We start from the raw sequence: 18,471 nt of genomic DNA on the forward strand, positions 1-18,471 counted from the left end.
GCACAACTTCCGCACTATAGCACAAGTTTAATGAGCCCCACGTGTGTTGCAGCAGCTGTTAAAAAAAATTTGTGAAATTGAAATCGGCCTTACAAAAGAAATATGGATATCTTCTTTTTTTTTTCGAATAAGTTTCGAAGGCTCTTACCGGCGAACAGTCAAAAATGCTAGAGTGCGTGAAGCCATCAAATATAAGGAAATCTAAAAAGAAAAAAAAAACGTTCCATTCACCTTCTGTCCACACTGAGTGTTCGTTTTGAAATGACAAACTTATTCCGGGGGAAAAGGGGTGCAAGCATGAACCCAAAAAGCTAGAAATTATAATCACATGTTACTTATAACTTCCATGATGACTTGTAAACGTACACTACTCAACGCTTATTTTCTTTCTAATACGCTTGTTGACTTCTAATCCATCAGCATGGATTTTAGCTTCTCTCATTAACCACTCGGCAGCTTTCCTGGCGAGGTTTGTGTGTTTCGTGCTTGCTTCTCTTGATGGGGCACTGCAAACAGAAAAGTATGACTTGTAAATATAGATTGCTGTTCATTGTTCATCAAATCACATGGACAAATTGTCAGGGTCCCTGCCTAAGTTTTAGAATTGCTTCGATGCCAGTGATAGAGAAATTCTTTGCAGCTGCCGAGCAAGCTTCAACTGGCAGCGTCAGAGCTAAAATAAACTAAGCGAGAAAGAGAAATTAAGTGCACTATATGAACTGGCCACTTTGTCCGACAAAGTACCGATATTCTACTAAGGCACGTGCTACATATTGGGCCCATTATCTGGAGCCCCAGATTGGGGTAAGTATAGGTATTCCATCACCATTGTCAGGGAATTAGGGCGTATTGAGAAGTTGCTTCGATTGCGCAACAGTTATGGACCATCGGTGGTCTTTATAAACATTTTAGAGAGCTATACGCTACACTATCGGTGCGAAAGCATCAAATGGCTCGTGGCGCGAAAAAGTCGGCGTCTGTGGCAGCGAAACGCCACCTGAATCCCCATTGGCTGCGACACCAAGTCTCGCGCGTGCCTCGACAGAGCAGAGCAGGTGAACGGGAACACACACTGCGGCGCTGGCGGGCCAGGTGGTATGCGAGGGGAGAGGTCAATGCCGCGACGCCACGTCAGCCTCGCTCTCGGAAGCCTGTGTTATCCGCGCGTTGCTTGTCCGCGCAAGCTCTCGCTTCCTTTCTAACTCCTTCTCTGTAATCGCTATAAAAATGCAGTTATAAAAAAAAACTGAATCTATTTGGAAGGAAAAAAATACCGACGATTACGTTACTTTCTAATGCGAAATTTGAGCGCAGCAAATAAGCTGTTTCACCTTTTCGATAGATTGAGGCAAAGAAATCGAGCAACACATGTATGCGCTATCACAGAATTTTTTTTTAATTTTTCACACGTATTCCTTTAACAAACACTCCACTAACAGTTCTTGACAGTCATGAAGGAAGCTTTGTGGTCGGAGAAATAGACTGATATATGTTCGACTTGGTACACCAATGCTTGATTCTCAAAGACGAGATCTATACAAGTGCCTCGCGAGGTTGTCACAGCCGTGGGACGCGTTACGAGCGAGAGGAACGGGATGTTCTCCCGCATAAGTGTTAGGAAATTGCTGTTTGTCTTTATGTCAACATTAAAGTCCCCCACTACTAACATCGGTGTGGATCGATGGACGGTTAATGCGAGTTGCAGGAAGTGCACGACGTCTTTCGTGAGTGCGGTAGCGGACTCACGAAAGCGGTATCAGTCGGTCGCTGCTAGCGCTGGGGGGATGAAACGGGGGCGGAGCTGGTTACGAGGCCGACGACAACGCCGACGCGAAACCCAGGAACGGACGCCAAAGAGCCATTTGTGTAGCCAGCCCTCCTCCACAGTCTCTCCTCCTCCCTTCCATCATCCTCCCTCGCCCGGAGAGCCGACAGCGCGCATGCGCGGCGGCGGAGCAGATTCGTCGGCGAGCTGGTTACGAGGCCGACGACAACGCCGACGACGACGCGAAACCCAGGAACGGACGCCAAAGAGCCATTTGTGTAGCCAGCCCTCCTCCACACTCTCTCCTCCTCCCTTCCATCATCCTCCCTCGCCCGGAGAGCCGACAGCGCGCATGCGCGGCGGCGGAGCAGATTCGTCGGCGAGCTGGTTACGAGGCCGACGACAACGCCGACGCCGACGACGACGCGGAACCCAGGAACGGACGCCAAAGAGCTGCGCTCTAAAATGGCTGTGGCTTAGGTAAGGTTAAGCCCAGGATGCGAAGCATACTAGCCTTTATTTTAACGCGACAGCGTTAAGGAGCTCGTGTCGCCGAAAAGCCGGTGTCGTCGGCGTCGGCTCAGGCGTGCGGCGCTTGCTCAGGCGCACATTTCGTTGTCGCGCCGAACGCTGCGTTGCTCGACGCTCACCGTGTCCGATGCGGGGGGTGACGCCGCGAGCGACGGCGCGAGTTGGAGCCCCGTTTCTCCTCTGTCGTGATGTCACGGTGTCACGTGGTATTGAAAGCGACACCGCCGCGCCTGAGGAGCTGGGTTGAGCTCTAGTAATATGCTTCGCATAAAACGTTGGCGGTAGTGAGTTTCGAGCCTACCACCCCTCGCTCAGATACCGATGTTTTACTCAATGGGCTAAACCAGCGCCTGCTGGATAGCAGGATTGCGCAATCTGCTCAATGACATCATGCTACTTGGAGCGAAGTTTCCATTGCCAAACACGGCGTGGCGAAAGTGGTGACACCAAAATTACCGCGACATACTCGGAAGCGTCTCCATTAGATTCTGCGGCAGTAAGGCACCGTACCATGACGCCACGGATAGAATCGCACCGGCCTTGTGTTATCTAGGAGGCGTCGGCCAAGCGTCTCAACGCGCTCGCTTCCCTGCGAGAAGTTCATAACTCGTAAGACCACTCAGTGGCGGTCAGTGGGACATTAATGCTCTCGCACTCACAACTCGTAAGAAGTGCTTGGGTGTCCTCAAATTTTGTTCTTTTTCCCTTCAGAAAAATGTACCCCGTACATGGCATTGCACTTTTCATTTCCTTAAATGCAAAGCATTTCTTTACAGACACCCGACCACTTTCCTTAATCTGACTACTCGAAGCTGCGTCAATGCAACTTACGTTTGAGCTATCGCAACCCAATCCTTCCCCCAAACGTTCTCTTACATAAACTTCCGAATACAAGCGTATGGAAAACTGTCCTAGGTATAACGTAACATAAGAAAGAAAAGAATCGCCTCGTTACTTAAGTTCAAATACCACAGCTGTGACACGGGTAGTATATCACTGCCTTAAAATCACATTGCAGTAAATTGTCCTATGCTTAAAGTACGACAGTGACATGAAAAGCTCTCCGGCAAAATGCATGCGCTTAAACAGTCAATAAAGAAAATAGAAGTGAAGAAAAACAGCAACAAACGGCACCTTTTGCTATTTTCCAATTAAACACAAGTGAACCTAGTAAAGCAAAATAAATAAATAAAGACATGCACAACAGCATACTAAGCGTTAATCAACAAATAAGTTGGCGTCATATAGTTCGTAAACTGGTTTCAACTGGTCCAAATAAAGGTAGCACCACATGCAGCATCTGAACTCGCACTTACTTATTTAGTATGCAAACTAAACCTCCGACGTTATACAAACCGCCGTAACCCGAGGTGTAATTGGTCACGTATTCGAAAGAGCAGTACAATATTTGAAATTGCTAATATGCATAGGCCTTATACACTTGCCCCGGCCGTGGGCAGTCAATCATCTACAGAGCACCTGCCGTGGTTGCTTAGTGGCTATGGTGTTGGGCTGCTAAGCACGAGGTCACGGGATCGAATCCTGGCCACGGCGGCCGCATTTCGACGGGGGCGAAATGCGAAAACACCCGTGTACTTAGATTTAGGTCCACGTTAAAGAACCCCAATCGGTCGAAATTTCCGGAGCCCCCGACTGCGGCGTGCCTCATAATCACAAAGTGGTTTTGGCACGTCAAACCCCATAATTAAAAAAAAAAATCTTCTACAGAGCTCCAGAATTACCCTAAGCATCGTTTATCTACATATACTAAATTATGAATTGCATTATAATGCTGAAATGATATCGCATTCTCATAAATAGTCCTCAAGGCGAGTAAAAGCATCATAGTAAGAGCGAAATTATTTATATGGCACACATTCTTAAGAACTTGACCCGGAGTGCACACTTTATGTGGCCCCCGCCTGCCTCCCTTATGCGTATGCGCTTCATTGCTTAAATTTAACTTCAGACGCAGCACACATGCAGCAGCAAATTTAGAACAGCAGAGACGGGCAAGTGACACATTTTCATTAGATCCCATCGACGTTCTTGTAACCGCCTGCTTCAGGAACTATATACCGAGTAAGCTTGTTCAAAGCAAGTACTCCACTAGTACATGGCGTCTTGCACTACCTCAAAAAGCGGTGGAAGTACCACATAATTTCTTCTTCTTTTTGCCTGGATTTTTTAAAAATCTTTCGTCACCCAATCCGTTACCAAGTTTTAAAAGTTTTCGCAAAGAGTGCTTATTTTTCGTAAAGCATGACGCAAAATTCGTGAAGTCTTGGAACGAGTCGAAAATTCGTAAACGTTACAAAAAATGCGGGAGAGTGGGCAGTTATGTTCATACGTGCCTGCGCTAAGCTGAATCATTATGTTTCTCAGATTGCTCCTGCAAGGAGCCTTTGGTTGTGTGCTGGAGAAAAACAAAATGGAAAGTACTGATCGGACAATGAAGCATTGTATTGTTATGTAGTAGAAGTCCTTTTAACCAATGGCTTGCGGAATGGTTGAGTCGACCGCGCCTCTAATAAGAAAAAAAAATCAAAACCAAGACAAATATCAAGTAAAAGTAACGTACGCTAAAAAAGACGATAATCATGAAGGGCCGCAGCAATACAAAAGAGCCTGCGATGCTTGAAATTCCAAGTTCAGCTCCTTAGTTCGTCCGCTTCACTGGGCACACATTTCCTCCTTCAGTGAGAGCCCGAGAATTCGAGCGCAAAGAGGGTCAAGACTTCAGGATAAAGAAAGAAACCAGAAGTGTAGAGGCGTGACCAAGAGCACAAGCGGCCGAGATATAGCACGGAACTGGGCGGCGAGCGGAAATCCTCGCCGTGCGTGCCTCTGGGTGACGTGTCGCCCGTCGGTCGCACAGTGGAACTTCGCGCTGCGGGGCAGATTCGATCGGATTTACGATAACGACTCTCGGGCACGGATTCCTGGCCTGACTTCTGCCCCGCCAACTGCATTACCCTGTGGCCAGGTGAATGCGCCGGTTGTGTCTTACCTGACGTATGCTCGGCCACACGACTCTTCGCGGGCTACCTGCGCTCCCGTGCAAGCTGCAGCTGGGCGTGCGATGCAAGTCTGCCAGCGATTCGTGCGCATAAAGACGAGCCTAATCTATAACGCTTTGCGTGGATACGTTCTGAGCCAACCGCGCCATTATGACGGTTACGGCTGAAGCTTCTGACTTAACACAATCGGCAAAACGCAAAAGATTACGGACTTCGTTAGTTCTGCTGTGTTGGTAATTGTTATCTATTTATTACTTTTCTTTTTTGCTTTCTAGATGATGTCAGCTTTTATTGTAGATTGAGGCGTCGCGTGATTAACGAGACGTTGAGCTTTAATTCAAGGGTTATAACAATTCGATACGTTTGTAGTAAGCTGGGTAATCATGAATTTTTTGTTCGTTTGGTGATATGAGGTGTGTTGAGGGTTGCAGGTACAATATTTTACAGAAAACGCTTCAAAACGCAAATAAGCTCGCAGGTATGATCATTAGTGACCCAAGCTGTATGCAATGATGGCTTTTGGAATTCCCAGTAACGTGATTCGGGCGCCATGTGAGCACTTACTGTTTTAGGCAACGCACATCCATCGCCAATTGCTCACACGAATCCGTATACCCCCTTACAAAAATTTTATGGAAAATCTGCATAAACTTTATACGCATGTGTCTGTGATGTCGATAGACTTTCGATAGATAATTCTTTAGACTAGTCTATAGACAGTCTAAGGACGTATTGCCTTACACTTTTTCTAGACTAGTCAACAGAATGTATGTCTATAGAATGAGTATAGACGGTCCAAAGATGAACTAAAATTGACTTTTGTGGACAAATTTCAGCAGAATGTCCATAGACAAAGGCCTATAGGCTAATGTAGTTCTACTTTTGTAGACTGAAGTATATAAAATGTCTATACACTATTATAGCCTATTCCTACAGACCAGTCTGTAGTCTGTCTGTGGACTTGTGGCCTTACACTTTTTGTACATTTAGGTCTACAGACGGCCTATAGACAATTCCTGTAGAGCAGTCTATAACTAATCTATACTCTAGCCTTACAATTTTTGTCGACTATTGTCGATACAGGGAGTCCCAGCTAACATACTTTAGCGAAGCTGTTCAACGAAGAATATTATTTAAAAAAGACGGTGCAATAAGATCCCATTTTAAGACCTACGGTGCTCAGCCATCAAAGGTCTGGCCCGTGGTCTTTGTGCAATAGTATATCTTAGAACGTGTTTTTCTTCAATCTTTTATTTTCATTGACCAGCTTGGATAAAATAGCTGGTACACCCTATATACTAGCCATATAGACCACATTTCGCCAACCGTTTCGGCAGGCGATCTTATTCTACTTATATATAAACACTCGCTGCGGGGGTTGTTAATAAGGAGTCTATTAGAAATGTCTATAAAAATTTATTGCATCTAATGTGCATATGGGTACATGCCTATGGAACTTTACATAGAAGATCATGCATGTGGACGCAAGCAGTCGACAAATCTCAAATTCATGTAGCCGTAAATCTTAATGTAAGGCTGCATGAGCATTTGTGCACATGCACATTTAAGAAATAATATAGTTAAATGGAATGGATCTGCCTAAATGAAACCTGCTAGCTATGTGATATCTACAAGTTAGCTTAAACTTTTGCTTACATATAGCGGCACATAATTCTGAATGTATATTATGCATGTGCACCTGTCACTTGTCATCTGCACTTATGCACTAATATTAATAGATTAATAATAATAAATTAAGAACCAGCTGCGCCCTCATATATTCCATAAACAGAAAAAAAATTTAAGCAATTCCACTAGTGCTGAATCATACAATGCCAAAAAGAAAACAAGTGCACCGTTATTAAATTAACAGTTTCTATTGCAGGATATATTACATTAATTTATTAAAATGCATGTCTTATGCTATGATCGAAAGAGACTATGTAAAAATTTGCAGGCTACTTCCCCTTGGCAAGCATGGTCGCGAGGCTGGCCTTGACCTTCGCGTCATTTGTTCCAGAGATGCTGCAATCGTGTGCTGCAAATAAATAGATGCAATACCTGAGACAAAAATGACAATTTTGTATTCTTTGTATGTTCATTACACAGCTGAATATATTTGCCCAAATAACTTCAGTCAAAGCTTAATGCTTGTTAACTATGACTAATGGCTGCTTGTCAGTACAAATCAGTACCATCATACAATGTTTCATTTTATAGTGTGATGAACAATTAAACTGTCACAATTGCTGCCGGTGCTGCAGCAACAGTATGTTCTTTTTATGACAAGTTCATATATGACACACTAATTTCCTTATCCCAAATGATCTTTATATCAATTGCTGAAACAAGGTTACCCAGTTGGACTGTCTGTACATTACTTAATCGTAATTAAATATGGCCGCGCAGAATTACATGCTCAGAAGGGTGACTGTAGTATTGATAGTATCATGCCAAAGATTATAATTTATTTTCCTTAGTACAGATTTAAATATCTTTCTCTTTCTCCTAAATGAATACATCATTGGTCATAACTTCAATGGAAGGCAAATGGATTAATTATATTGATATGGTCACTTCTTAGTTTCGTATATATAACGAGCCCTCTGGGGCATGCTGACACGGTTGCAAGATAGGTATACCGCATGAGCACCAGAAATAGCACGTGAGCACTTTCTGTTACATGGCACGACAGATATGCACCTTCTGGGAAAGTAAACTGAAAACTATAGTTCGATTGAATGCTATTAAAGTAAATTATATAAGCTGCTCTTCAACATTAGTACTTTTTTCTAGGCTTTCAGGTTCAGGACCTTTAGTTAAAGCAAATAAAAGTTAAATAAGAAATGCCATGTCAGTATGCTTCATTTGCTTTTTTTTTTCAGGAACTGGCACCAATTAGTCTCAATTTTTTGTAAGGCGAAAAGCTTCAAAAACATGTTCAATAAACATATTCTCGGGAAACCTTGTATGGCATATAACAAGACAGCATACCTATGTTGACATTATCAAATTCGCTGATCTTTTTCCGAATAATCCCTGGCTTTTTTCATGAAATTTTCGTAATTCATGGCAACATGAGCACAGCACGGAAGACAAGGACACAGAAAGACACACGAATAAAGCAGACGCCACAATTTGAGGGAAAACTATTCAATGAATATTATTTTTACGCTTCATTAGTAGCTTTATATACAATTTGCTCTCGTCATTTCTGTCAATAATTACCTTTGTTTACCTCTGACTAAAGAGCAATACATATGAGTATCATTCTAATGTTTTATCATGATACAGTATGATGAGCAGTTAGACAGCCGTAACGGCCGCTGGTGCAAGCAGCGATACGTTTCGCTTCAAGACAGGTTCATATGACATATAGTGCACTTATCAAAATAAGAAACGAATTGGAGAATCCCAAATGATACTTATAATAATTGCTGAAACAAAGATACCCGGCTGGACTATGTGCACATTTTTCGGCTGTTAATGCAATATGCCCGTGCAGAACGAACATGCTCAGAATTGTGACTGCAGTTTTGAACTACCACGTTAGGAATTGCAATTTATTTCGGTTTATAACAGTGTCAAATGTCTCTCTTTTTAATACTCTTGGGTGAATACATTATTAGCCACATTTTCAGTAGAATTCACATGAATGGGTTATGTTAATAAGGTTCCTTATCCGCTAAAACATGTTGCGATCTCGTAGGAGTGTTAATGAGGTTAGAACACGTTCAATATCCACTAAATTATTTGGATAATCTGTGGGTTATCTCTCAAGAAAAGGTCACCAAATAGATAATGTGGCCTTTCTTAATTTTTTTTTTATGCACGGCATGTAGTAGACAGTCTGTCCGACACGACGGCACTATGTATCAAACAGTAATGAAAACCGAAACACTTATTTCGCACAACAGGGATTGCATGCCTAGCACGATTGTCACCATGCGAATCTGCGCGAGCAGCTGCCTATAAAACCAGCTGATAAACACTGAATAGAGCATGTAAACTGCATAATGCCGAAGCATCGAAAGGCGCTTAACGCTTTCTAAACAGCCCAAAAAATAACTCTCGCTGCTACACTGTGCATAAAACAGGCGCGAAGAAAAAGCTCTTCAGGCTATCGTCAAACCCAATGCCTTCAGTTTGAAACATGGACCGGGTGCTTCCCCGATCGACTAATTTGTAGTTATCTAATTCTTTCGGCTAAGTTGCGAAGCTGCAAGTGACTAAGCATGCCGCGAATTTCGTGCGCCAAAAGCCTTTGCGGTTGCATGTATTTAGATTGCTTGCTGGAAGCCTCATAAATACTGCTACTTTTCCCTATAGGAAAAACAGCAGCGCACACGCTGTTGTGGCATGCCCCGCAAACACGGCCTTTCATCCGAGTACGCTAGCACTTATTCAACCATACGTCTCTTTTTTGAAAATTCGTCACGCTAACAGAATTTCGAAGCCTATGCATAAAGCGCGTCACGAGAATTTCACTACATGTGCAGCGCAGCGTCTATGGCGGCTCGATCGAGCGCCACGAAACAATATCTGCCCACACTAGCTGCTCAACACACGCAATCCGCTTCGTGGCTGCTCGGTATCAAGGTAAAACATGGTCTATTTTCCTTTTTTTACAGACATCAACTATGACGGTAAAATCAATAACCGAGAGTGATCACTTGCCGTAAAAAATTCCACATAGTTAAAGCGAGAACAAAAGCGCGTTATCAAATCCTGAGAACGACAAATCGGCACTATGTCCGAGGCGCCTACACTACATGCAGCAGATTCGCACTACAAGATGCACTCACTTATCATAAGCTACTGACGGAAAGCATCCTTGCTAAACCTTACTGTTCAGTGCAGTTACTTTGCGCAATCACCTTACGTGTGATGCCCCAAAGAAGACACAAATTTCAGAGACAGCAAGACACAGCCAGACACCAGACAGTGCTGCAACCAGGCTTGCCAGTTCCAAAAAGTGAAAAGTAGCCAGGATATCACAAAACAAATGGCCAATACAGAAGCCAGTTCATTGCAGGCGCTTAAAAAGTAGCCAAAAATATCCCCAGGCATCCGCCATGGCACATCACTTAAGAAGAAAACATCGCTGTAGCCGATTACGAACTACTCCTTTTGGAGTTATGTTTAGTGCCCTTAGACACTTAAAACGCGACTTGGGGATCAAGTTAGAATTGGTGGCTCCATATTCGTATTCGAAAACTGCTAGCGCTGTATAAATGATCAAGTAAGCCCAAGTAGTTGTCACTGAACTCTAATACCAGCGAGTATGTCGTGTCAACAATTCTCGCTCTTTAGTCGTTCGTCAATCTATCCCCGTGCCATATTTCAGCGTTGTAAGGGAATATCATATACTAGTCAGGATTGCGTATCACTTCAGTAAAGTGTATTTCTAGCAATCTTTATAGCCATATATGCATTTACATGCATTTACTCAAATTCATCATGTAACTGTAATAATAATACTATTTCCATCTTCCATCAAGTTTCTGAGCACTCAAGTATAAAAGGAGACGTTCCATGGAATGAGCCAGAAGGTGTTCCTGTTGAATAAATTTCGTCACTTGCAAGTTGGAGGTTGCGCCCACCTTTCCAAATAGACATGGTGACAATGGTCGTAGCACATCGTGTGTGCCATAACAGGCGTACATAGTACAGCGAATTATAGCATTTATTTGTAATATTTTGTCTGGTTTGTCTATACTTCTTCAGAAAAATGCTGACTTTACATGCAACCAGAAAGTCCCTTTTCCTTCAATTTTCCAGTTTTTTTTTCCCTGGAGGAAAGAAATGCGTTGGCGCGATGTATTACGGAGCATGTATTACGAACGAGCTGGAACGCACACTTCCATGAATGTACTGTCTGTAGAGGCGGTTATAAGGCACGGCAGGTGCTTGCTTCATCGCCAACGGCGACGAGTAATATACAGTGCATTTCTAGCATATCTCCCAGCTTACCGCCAGATGGGATACCTGCTGCACACATATGTTAGTGCACATTTGTCTGTTCCAGTGATAAGTCAACGCAATCAATACAGTAATGACGTACGCACATGCTCGGTCGCGCTGGCATACCACCTGCGAAAGACTGGGGGGGCTCGGAGGATTTGGCACATATATGTATTAAGTGAATGAGAAACTTTGATGAGTTTATAGCGCAGGATATCAGTCTACGAAAAGCCACCCGATGTGAGTGATGAAAACGAGATATGAGGACAACGTCAGAAGCCTTTCAGAATCAGAAGACAGAGTGCACAGCACGTGCGCGACATTGGTTTATCGCACACTCACACATTCTGCGTTGTCAGCTACAAACAGTACGAGCCTCGAGCGGCCAATCGCGTGGCAATTTTGCGTGTATTCGCGGGCTTCTTTCGGGTTGAAAAAAAAAACACTTTTATGTAGCACGCATTGAGCAACAGAAAGCTGTATCGGGAGTTTCTCATGTTGCTCTACAATTTTCTCATTGACAATTTCCATCTAATTATTATAATCAAGAAGTTGATTAATTAATAAAGACAAATTATATAATTAACCGAATGCAAAAATAATATAAGTGTCTATAAGTGACGGCAAACAACACTACCTTGGTTCGGTCCTGCTACGTGGCATTTGCATATTTTTAATATTTGGTGCAAGTTACGTAAAACACCACGTATCTTCCGCCTTCATGCGGTTCACAAATAAAAATCACCGGGGAGGCATTTCAGACTAGGGTGCCCCAGAGGTTACATGCTGAAAACCAGTACAATCCTGGATGAAACTCTGCGAGCATTTGTCTTGTAAAATAATAAATAAGGACCACGTAATTCAGTGACAAAGGTGAAATGGTTACCTTTCTACCTTTTCTCTGTAGAAACTGGCAATTGGCCAAGGAAATAGGCAACAGAAAAACACTTGTACATTTCGGGCGTACATACCGAAAATACAGAAAAAAAACAGATAATTTAACGATATTTGTCAAGAGGAAATTTATAGACTCGGAATAGACAAAAAGAAATATACACCTTATCAACTTTTTGTTTATAGACAATAGATACACCAGAAGTAGACAAAAATAATCAACACCTTATCGACTGTCGTCCATAGACAGTCTATAGACGAAGAATGAACAATATTAAATAGAGACTGTATCGACTTTTGTTTATACGTAGTCTACAGAGCAGAAGTAGACAAAAAGGAATTAAACGTCTTATCGACTTTTTTATATAGACCGACTATAGACTATGAGTAGACAAAAAGAAATAGAAACCTACCACCCAATATATAACGAAAGTCGCAGAAGAGCGCGGTCTAGAACCATCCTTCAGCGAATCAATTCTTACGGGGCAGATGCATTCTTCGTGGACGCTTACAAATATGGCAGCAAAGACAGGTTTGCAATTTCGGTCGTTGACGCGCGCGGAACACTTATCAGCGCGGCGTCAATCTACACTAAACACGCGAACGATGCAGAGGAAACCGCGATAGCCTTGGCTCGACGACCATTTTCTGTGACTCGCGCACTTCGGTCAGGGCTTTCTCGTCCGCTCTAGTTTCTAAACACGCATCGGCATTGTCAACAGATCATTTCATATTAATTACTACAGGCGAAGAAAGTGGAGGTCATACCATAGCGTGGTTCCCGGCCCACGTGAACGATATAACTAACCAAGTGGGTTGCAACCCTAACGAGCGGGCCAACTGCCTGGCGCGTGATTTCACGAATCGCGCCCGAGCTAACCATAGGCTGTCCCACAGGATTGCCCCTTCAAAGATCCTCTTACCACGTATCACGAAATTACTTCGCATTACGGACCCAGCAGGAGGAAATTCCCTCCCCCAACCCGAAACTGAACAGGGCTCAGGCCATTACTTTCAGGCTCTTACAGACCAGATCCTACCTCCGCCCCCAGAACGCTAAGTTGGATAGACCCCAACTTCCCGCAGTCGTGCTCCAAATGCGGTCACGCATGCTGCTCCTTCGACCACATGCTCTGGCTGTGTCCGTACAACACGAGCTCCAACCTTCAATACAAGTCCAAGTGGGACGCCTTGTTGAAGAGCTCGGATTTCACGAATCAACTACAGGGCGTCCAGAGGGCCCGCGACGTCGCGTAGAGTCACCACCTCCCTGTCCCGTCGTGGGCGGAGCTACCAACTTGATTGGGGAGCTTTCGGGCTCCCCCAATCAAGTACTTCAGGACACTCCAATAAAGTTCTTGTCACTGTCACTTATCGCCTTTTGTCAACAAAAAATCTGTAGATTTTGTATACACACACAAAAAAAGAAATAAATCTATAGAAATACAAAGTCGTCTACAGACACTCTACAGACAGTGTAAACTCATTTTTGCAAAGGTAATTTTATAGCGTTTTACTTTATTCCATTCTATCGCATTTCATTTATTTAGCAGAAGGACCCAGTGAAAGGGCGTCACATAAGGGAGGGGGTCTTAATCACAATGTAAATTAATAAAGGGTAAATAAGGCAATAACACATATGACCGTGAAACAGAACAAGCCATATATTCAATGTAACTGAAAAACAGTCAGCGGAACTGAAGGACGCAAATAGCACATAATACATAGAAAGATAAAACAAGCAAGCAGACTAAGATAGGACGCGGAACTTTCTTCAAAAAAGATCAGTAATGGCAATCCAAAATGTGATTATTTACTTATCATAGCAAATGATATGCTACAAACGGGGAATTAAAAAAAAATGTTCTGGCAAAGGCAGCTTGATGTTTAAGCGCATGATGAGCGCAGGATGAAATTCAGGAGTGAGTTCAACTCCCGGCTGTCGCAGTCGCCAAGACCGTCAAGAAATAAGCATATGGCAGAAGAAAGATGTGAGCAATAACGAGCGTGCGTGAAGATTACCCACAGAGCAATGTGGAGAGCTTTATTGCGATACGCAATTATACGGGCACTCCAGTCGAATTTTCGCCATCGCCATGATTTTACGAGTAAAGCCCCACTGCAGGGATAATAAGCGGACCACGCGCCGTAAACTGCAGGTACGAGGGCAAGCCTGTAACTATTAGTCGAAAAGGATGGTGGCTTGATGCACGCCGTCTTCCCGCGCTCCCATTGTTGGACGTCACGGGATCGAGCGCTGCAAGGGAGAAAAGTTTACGTCTCCTCCTCTTGCTAACAAACGCTATACAAGCATTCCCTGTATGGCTACTACAGTCATTGCCATCAGCTCCGACGACTGGATCGATCGGGCTGGTGATTCAGCTCTCCGCAAGGCTGTGCTGCAGTCGCTGGTGGCCTTCACCACCAAAACCGGACTTATTAATCGAACTTAACTAGCTTCACCCTTCCCTGCCTTGGCCAATTAAGCCGATGTGTCATGAGTAATACAGCATTAACTCTCTCTCTCGAGTACCCTATACTCTAGCCCGGCTGGGGCTGCGCATTGCTCTCCGCGCGGCTGCGCGCCGTACCTTGGAAGTGATTTGCGGCGGGTGCGAAAGCTCCATGCGAGCCGAGATGGCTGGCTTCATGCGCGCTGCCTTTCCGCGCGCCTAGTGCTGGAGGTAGCGTGATCTGAATTTCGGAGGCGCGGTACATTTGAAATGGTGGAGTGAGCGGTAGTAAATACAAAGCGTTGGCTTCAAAACAAGCACGGCCGCTCCTGATCACGCCAACGTGGAAAACGAGTGCTCACTGTCATCGGTTGAGATATGTTCATGTTTGTTTGTGCGTGTGTTACACCATGCTTGTCTAGTTAGGAAGCGAATGTTTATTGCAAATTATGCGTCGTACAATACTACGAACCATGCTTCGTATTAAAGTGAAGATTTCTTTGTCTACAATCTCATGGTTTGTCCTGTGTCGGTCATTGATCTGTCCGTCAGTTGGCCACTGGTCGGATTCTTGCCGGGTTGATTCAACCTCAATTAAAAAGAAAGGTAGCACGTCCGGTGCTGAGATTTGGACCTCTGCCAGCCATCGCAACAGTCCGATCCTCTAACCATTAGGCCACAAACGCACGTATGTTTCTCTCTTGCCAATGCCAACTAGCTCTTTGAGATGGTCGCCACGTGTTGAATATGATGACGATTTCCACGCTATGGCGTATACCCACAACGGGCGCTTGGCTAAAAAGAGGGCGGTACATAAGGTGCCACTAAGTAGCTCTTGAGAAGCGGGAAACCGCGATTGCCATGGCCATGCATGCGGACGCAAATACCGTCATCAGCGACAGCAAGCAGGCCATCGGCAATTTCGTCCGTGGTAGAATTTGCAAACAGGCGTACCATGTCCTCACACGACGCCCCCTAAGCGGCTTGAAAACCCTCGTGTGGACCCCCGCTCACGCGGCTGTGCCCGGCAACGCGTCGGCTCACAGTTTGGCTCGAGATCTCGCGCGCCGAGCCTCGTCCGCGGATGCGGACGGCGTGAATGAGGAGGAGACACACGAGGAACCCTGCGAGACTTATTATGAAATAGCCCATCGGTATCTCTTGAGGCGTCGTGCGCTCCCACCACCAGCCAAGCAACTCGACAAAACGGAAGCGGTCGCGTTTCGGCGACTTCAGACAAATACATACCCACACCCAAAATACATTAACAAAATCACAGGGGGCAGGGAAAGCGACAAATGTAGGCTCTGTTCAGAAACAGGAACACTCACACACATAATGTGGGAATGCACCTCGCTCCCGTTCTCTCATCCCCCCGTCAGCAGCGAGACTGACTGGACAGCCTGGCTCAGTTCCGGGGACGTCGACCGACAATTGGAACTGGTGGACTGGGCGGAAAAGGCCAAGCAGGCCCAGGGCCTTACTTGAGCCCTAACGCTCAGCCACGTCCCTCTTTACCCTTCCCCCTTTCAATAAAGTTTATCACCACCACCAGCTCTTGAGATGATCGCGGTGTGTTGATAAAAATTATGATTTACACATAATGACACATACCTACAACAGGCGATTCGCCAGAACTTGTTCGGTACATTTAAAATAAATAAAATTAAATGAGGAAATATAAACCAATACAAGATTTGCCACATTGCGTTGCACGGGTGAGCGATAGCACATGCGCGCGCCACTTTACTCCTAAGAAGAAGGAATGAAATGGGCAAATTTATAGCATTTTATTAACCGCTTCACGAAGACTTCGCGTCACATAGATTCCAACATGTGCGTTCGATCTAGGCTTTACTGAGTAACTACTAAGGCACTCTTGTGTTGCGAAATGCTTCATCGAGGTACTATCAGTGTTAAATGAAAGTTGAACAGCGGAGCGCGTGGCCCAAGCATAAGTGAAGATGGTGCGCGCCGTCCAGTCATCACCATTGACAGGCGCTCACATCCGGTTTGGGCTCACTGCGCAATCCCCCTCTAGTGAAATAATTTCGCTGCTGTTCTGGTTCTTACATTTGAAAGGGAGAAAATGAAATATAAAAATGAACCTAAAATATTGCAGTTTACGGCGAGTCTTGTCAAGTGCTGTCCGCGTGAACAGCGATGCGCGTGGTGCAGTTTACACCGTCATCGCAAGGTAGATTCGCCAGCGTGGACCGTCCGGCTATCCATGCAATAAGTATGAATATCAATAACCATGATTATGAACCATGACCATGACTATGACTAACCATGAGTAACAAATGTAATACGTCCCGTGCGCACCCTAAGCAAATAAAGCAGTTTGTATTAAACCAACGTTGTTTATGAGCAACCTGGGTTCAATTGTTTTATGACCAGTCTAACGATAGCAATGCCAGAAGACTAAAGATTGAATTTATGGAAAGCTACACTGACTTTATCACAAAGTATTTATTTATTTATTTATTTATTTATTTATTTATTTATTTATTTATTTATTTATTTATTGCGCACCCATTGAAGTGTATGCTTCAGAAATGCATCTTCAGCTTTGAAACATCAGTAGAATCATCAGTTGTGGAGAAAGGAAAGCCATCCGTGCATGCGTCTTCGCGATGATGTTTCCACAATGAGGAAATGTTAACAGACTCCTCTTTCTCATTCATTTCAATTTTAACTTGCAGAAACTCCCCCAAAAAAGACAATCATAACATGTTTGGTTTTTTTTTTTTACTTCGAGCACGTTTGTGCATTGCACATGCATGCAGTTCGGCTGCACATCGTGGCATTGAACTGCTGAAGAACTGAAAAAACCGGCTATTAAGACCAGAAAAAGGGCATTGAAAGTGTGAGCGCACGTGTACTACTTTTCTTTCTTTTTTTGAATTCCTCTATTAGGTACTAAAATGCCCGTGGCCGTCAACGAGAGAGAGGATTCGCTTTGACATTGGGCCAAAAACGATAACCCGAAAACAGTAGGAGCGTAAATGCCTTAACGATGCACCGAACATTACAGAACATGCTGCTACATGAACGACGACGTTATACCGCGCCTCAGGATTTAAATTGCCTCGAAGAACAATCACGCGGAGAACAGAAGTCGCATGCGCTTTTTTCTGGATAACTAGTTGTCGTGCAATTTCAATAAATAATTATTGTCCGTCGTTGCATGTGACTAAGCGTGCCATCCTCGCCACACGATCTGCATGTGTTTGGAAATAAAGTTTGCGTTCTTCTTCTCCCTGTTCCATCTTTTGGGCATTACAATATGGCACGCGTTAGGGATAGAACGTCCAAAAACAATTACATCCATCCTCCCGCACTGTTTCCCCAGGCAGGAAGGGACAGGTTTCCCACCTGTTCATTCCATGCGCCGCGGTGAGTTTGTTCCCTAGGCTTATTCGAAGTAGCTCCTCGTCAACGCCATTAAATTCCGCAGGTTTGCTTTGGCGCAGACCGAGGCTGCTCTCAGGTGGCTGGGCATTATTGGGGTGGCCATGCATGGTATCTACCTTTCCATGCGTAACTTTCTCCCGTAATTTACAAAAGCATAGAGGCGCTGTCTTTAATCTAAATTGATGTGGTTATTAAATGACAGCTGACCTTGCGTGAATTTATTTCCCACAAAACGTACGAACATGCACAAGTTGCGATGAGGAAAGACGGGGTAATTACTGCCACCAACCAGCTTGACCAGCTGTATCCCCCACGTTTGCGGAAGTGGGCAGACAGCACATATTATAAGAAATATAAATCAACTGAGACACAGCGCAAAAAAAAAATAAGTTAATCGTTACCATCGTTAGTACTACTCCAACAGATT

The 18,471-nt window shown here is 44.3% G+C and overlaps 1 protein-coding gene and 1 long non-coding RNA gene across 3 annotated transcripts in view; both read left to right on the top strand.

The window, feature by feature from the left end:
- Nucleotides 1–7,380, top strand: part of LOC135918368 (uncharacterized) — a 142,325-nt gene extending 134,945 nt beyond the window's left edge. Inside the window, exon 4 of one of the 2 annotated variants that reach the window (XR_010569643.2) lies at nt 7,274–7,380. This is a non-coding gene — a long non-coding RNA (uncharacterized lncRNA). The remainder of the gene's footprint in view (nt 1–7,273) is intronic. The other variant, XR_010569642.2, reaches the window with a different exon arrangement.
- LOC135918354 (RYamide receptor-like) overlaps nt 1–18,471 on the top strand; it is a 262,805-nt gene that overhangs the window by 226,378 nt on the left and 17,956 nt on the right. The gene's annotated exons all lie outside the window — the stretch shown is intronic.

This window comes from Dermacentor albipictus, chromosome 1 (genome assembly GCF_038994185.2).
Source record: "Dermacentor albipictus isolate Rhodes 1998 colony chromosome 1, USDA_Dalb.pri_finalv2, whole genome shotgun sequence".
NCBI lineage: Eukaryota > Metazoa > Arthropoda > Arachnida > Ixodida > Ixodidae > Dermacentor > Dermacentor albipictus.